This window comes from Eutrema salsugineum, unplaced genomic scaffold (genome assembly GCF_000478725.1).
Source record: "Eutrema salsugineum unplaced genomic scaffold, Eutsalg1_0 scaffold_2, whole genome shotgun sequence".
Classification (NCBI taxonomy): domain Eukaryota; kingdom Viridiplantae; phylum Streptophyta; class Magnoliopsida; order Brassicales; family Brassicaceae; genus Eutrema; species Eutrema salsugineum.
In genome coordinates, this window is record NW_006256829.1 from 19,373,108 (window position 1) to 19,378,026 (window position 4,919).

General features: G+C 41.6%; 1 non-coding gene across 1 annotated transcript; it reads left to right on the forward strand.

The window, feature by feature from the left end:
- Window positions 1-4,489: 4,489 nt before the first annotated feature.
- On the forward strand, window positions 4,490-4,599 carry LOC112086929. Its single transcript, XR_002899783.1, has one exon. It is a non-coding gene; the product is annotated as a small nucleolar RNA R71 (small nucleolar RNA).
- The last annotated feature ends 320 nt before the right edge of the window (window positions 4,600-4,919 follow it).

Consider the following 4,919-nt stretch of genomic DNA (forward strand, 5'->3'; position numbering starts at 1 on the left):
TATAAACTAAAGAGAGAATGCATGAGGATTGAAAACAAGGGTTTTGGGTTTAGGGTATTGTACCAGATAAAGATGAACTGGCCATCTAGGACGACAAAGAGTGGTAAAAATGAGGGTAAAAGACGTCCTAGATGTATATCTTTTTGCCTGCTTAAAACCAATGATGAGAAAATTAGATATCAGTATAAGGTCAAATAAAATGAGCTAGTATATCCTGTCAGAAAGAATCTCCATGAATAGAAGTCCTCTGGTGGGAGTTCGTAGTGCAAGTAGCTACCGCATAGTCTAGTGCTAACCACAAATGAGTTATCATGCGTAGTGAAGAAGCGTGCAGGTCTAAATCATCATAGTTTTGTGTCAAACATTCCTGAAAAATACTTAAGGTCGAATAGGTTACATATTAAAATTTAAAAAATACTTGAAATTTTGAAAGCAAAGCAAGGAAATGATTAGTACGGATAGACATCCTCCCCCAGACTTAAATCACACTGTCCCCAGTGTGAAAAAATTGTTGAGAAGATGGTGAACAAAAGCGAAAATGAAATAAGATAAAAGAAAAGAAAATGATGATAGAACCGTGATGGCAATGAAGTGCTGATCAATCACTCATCCTCCGATGTGTCTGCTTCGAACTGGTGCTGCTCCTGTAGGAAAGTGACAACGCGCTCAAAGCGTCGTCCATAAATGGCATCTGAAGTGTAATGTGCTCGGTCTTCAAAACACATCCCATGTTGGCTCTAGAGAAAATCGTGTGTGCTAAGAGTTTGTGCACAACTCTCACTGCAGGATGAGTAAAAAGGGCTGACTTGGATCTTCCGCTATCATAGACGCCATGACCCATCTCTCTCCACAAGTTAAAATCGGGTTCTTCTTCAAGGTGAATGCCATCAGTGTATGGAAGCTTAAGAGCTTCACAAAGTGCAGAAATTGTGAGCGAGTAAGTCTGTCCCCGGATAAATAATGACAAGATGCCATCAGATGCTCTGGGGTTCCTCCTCTTCGTGTGGTGGAGTGTAATAGTTGCTAAGAACGCGCGGACTAGCTCGGGATAAGTTGGAAGGTTCAGCTCCATGTAAGGTCTCAGCTTGAGTGCATCGATGTACCAGATTACATCTTCTCTAATTCCAAGCATCTCGAGTGTATGATAATCAATCCAGGGCGTCGGTTTGATGTTCAGCTTCTTGAAACGTCTTACATAGTCCACTCTCGGGTTGATCTCTTTCCAAATGTATTGGATCTGTGGTGGCTCGGGAATTGCTCGTGTTTCTTTTGAGTGCTGGAGCAATCTCATTACGTAATTCCTTCTTCTCGGTATGGCTTGGTTCAGCATGTACTCTCCAAGAGTACTATCATCGGGAACGTCCTCAGAGCTGTCACTAGTGCGACGGCCCCTTCGGGATCTGCTTTGTTCCATTTTCCTACAAGACGAGATGATTCTTGGAAAAAGAGTGAATATGGATGCTGATTTTAACACATTAACGATCAGTTATACCAATCCTAGTATCAAGAGATTAGTTAAAACCATGAGCAAGCATAATTGACATTGAATCGAAAAAAATTGAGTAGTTCATGACCAGATTCGGATTTTTGATGTTCTCAACATAGAAATCTTCTAAAAATTGGTTTTAATGAGCAATTTCCATGTCAAATCTATAGGTTACCCAATACTAATCACTAATCACACAAGACTTAATCAAATTCACCAATTTTGCTGTTCCAAATTCGATTTTTATAAAGCATGTAAAATCCAAATTTCAAATATCTCAATTTCTCTTAAGCTAGGTGTTAAAATCGATTTTCAGATAACCTAGAAGGATAATCTATTGTTCTTAAGCTATTTCCACCATCAATAAACCAAGATTTGAGCTTTTTAAGAAAACCCTAAATTCCAAAATCAATTAAAAATGGCGAGTTTGAGCTTCATACCTTTCTGGAAAGAGAGATTTGATGACAGATTTGAAATCAGCTTTGAAAAAGAGTGAGGTTTGGGCCAAGAATCTCTTAAAAGCTTAAGAATTGAAAAAGATGTTCTATCTCCTAAATCTCGAAGTATTTTGGAAGGGAAGAGAAAAAAGAGTTTTTGATCCAAAAAGTTTGTTTCCTTTCTTTAAAAAGCGTTTTTGTAGCGAAAACGGGAAATTTACGGGAATTCAAAAGTTTACGGGAACTTACCTGTCTTGTCTTGTACGCAACAGAGAATTTAAAACTTACGTGAAATCTTAACGGGTTTTACCGGGAATGCTCCGGGAATCACCAAGAATCACCGGAAAACACCGGGAATCACCTGGAAACACCAGGTAACACCGGGAAACACCGGGAAACACCAGGTAACACCGGAAAACACCTGGTAACACCGGGAAACACCAGGTAGCACCAGGAATCTTTTGAAAAGCGGCGGAAGTACGAGTTCCCGTCTCAACGACCAACGGTCGCGGTCAGGAGACGCGCGACCGCGGTGGTTATAGGCTCGGCCGTGGTCACATTCACGGTGCCGCGATCGATGATGCTTTGGCCGCGGGTCGGTTGGTCGCGGCCGCGGCCCTTTTTCCTGCGGCCTTCATCCAACTTTCAGGTTTCTGCCGGGCCGACCAGCTAAAAACCTATCCTTCTTTCTCGGTTTTTCTTATTTTCTGATTTTTTGTGTTTTTGTTTTATAAAAATACCTGAAATTAAAAGAAAAAGAAAACATAAATTGTAAAAAGGAAAAGAAAACTAAAAGAAAGAGTACCTAAATGGGTTGCCTCCCATTAAGCGCTTTTGTTTTAAGTCGTTTAGCTCGACGTAGGCATGAAGAATCAGGCTGATTTGAATGGCACTCCACTTGATGTGCCTTTATCACTTCCGGTCGCTGGAGGTTTTACTTCTTCTCCTTGAGGAGCCGTCTTCTTTCATTTACTCTTCTTTCGGACTTTAACATTGTTTAAAACCCTTTTTTTGTTTTCGATCAGCTCCTGGATTTGGTCCCCACTAGTTTATGTTGCATCCGGTGGAATGATGATCTTGATCTTTCCAAAAGCTTTCGGCTTCTCATTTTTCTTTCTCTTTTGGCCGGCTTCCTTTGCTTGGAAAATCATCTAGGATAGTCGGATAAAATCTTCTGCGATCTACATTGAGGAAAACAGCATGCCGGTTTGCGTGATCGATTACTGCTCTTACGGTAGCCAGAAATGGTCTCCCGAAAATGAGTGGCCTCTCCTTGTCTTGATCCATTTCCATGACTTGGAAATCTGCCGGAACAATCTTATCTCCTACTGGAACTTGTAGATCATGAATCACCCCTTCAGTATCCTTTTGAGATGAATCTCCAAAGATAACCTTGACCGTCGATGTCTTTAAGGTTTTTATGCCCAATTTTTCGGCAAATGTCTTTGACATGATGTTGACATTGGCTCCGGAATCGCACAGACAGTCTGGGAACTTGATTCCTGAAATGAAACATTAGAAAACAAAACGTCCCGGATCATCGGCTTTTGTAAGCCTTTGAAACGGTGATCGTTGAGGTACCTTGAATGGTGGCTGCTTAGCATCGACATCCTTGTAAAGTGGTACAAAGATTGGGGTTTCCTCATTCTTTCCATCGGTTCTGGCCTCTTCTTCGGGCAGTGTGGTTATGGCATTGCAAAACCTCTTGGGGTTATCCTCAACTCTTCCGGGAAGAGCTCCACTTTGTCTCTTCATAGAGTCGGCTGTTTGGGCTACTTGTACGTCTAGCTTTTTAACGTGCGAAGATAAAGCTTCAAACTTCCCGTTCAGGTCATTGTACATGCAGTCAACCTTCACGTTCAAGTCTTTAGATGCTTTCTCGTTTGTCATAACAGGCTGTTGGATGGACTGCTCACGTCTTCCGATTTGTGAAGCTAGCTGGTTTGTTGTAACTCCTTGATGTTGTACAAATTGATTGTTAAAACCCGTACCTTGATAGTTATATGGCTGTCGCGGTTGATAAGCTTTTGTCCCTCCGAAGTTTCCACCTTGGAACTTGTTTTGGAAGGATTTTTGCTGTGGTGGGTAGTACTGATCTTGAGGATTCTCCACATTTGGATTGCGGTAAGAGAGATTGTTGTAATTTGAATTCCGGAAGTTGTTGTTGAAGCCATTGTTGAAGCGACTTGGATATGGTGCTTGTGCTCCTACATAGTTCACCTCTTCTTCTTGAAAGGCTTGATTAATGTGATCGATATCACTAGGTCCTTCATCTTCTGTGCCATTGTTGGTCTCACAAGCATGGATTGGGCGATTGTTGCTTTTCAAAAGCTGGCTCATCATGTTCTTCAACTCGGTTATCTCCTTGTTGTCTGCTCCGGTTTGCTTCGTCGAGCGATCGTATTCAGAACAATCATTGCTATTGGCTTGAGCCAAATTCTCGATGAGGGCTCTTCCTTGTGCTATCGTCTTTTGTCCAAAATCTCCATTGCTAGCTGTATCAAGCGAAATTTTGTATTTTGGTTGCAAACCTTGGTAAAATGTGCTCAGCAGACTTGATCCAGGAAATCCATGGTGAGGGCAATCACGTTCATACTCCTTAAAACGTTCCCAGGCTTCATAGAAAGGTTCAGTCGGTCCTTGCTGAAAGCTTGAGATCTTTGTTCTCAACAGGTTCGACCTTGACTTAGTATAGAAGTGATTCAGGAAAGCAATTTTACATTCTTCCCAATTAGTAATCGATCCTGCAGGCAAAGATTTCAACCAACGGTGAGCTTTGTCTGCTAATGAACAAGGGAACAACTTACACTTTAAATAGTCTGCTGGAACTTGGTTTGTTCTCATCATGCTGCAGATTTCTTCAAAGAGCTTGATATGATCCATTGGATGTTCAGGCTGGTCGTCGTTGGCCATTCCTTGCGTTCGTCTAAGTCTTCGAAGTTCTCTTTCGTGTCTGTCTATCTCGTCTAGAATTGGAATGTTTTCTACAAGTCTGT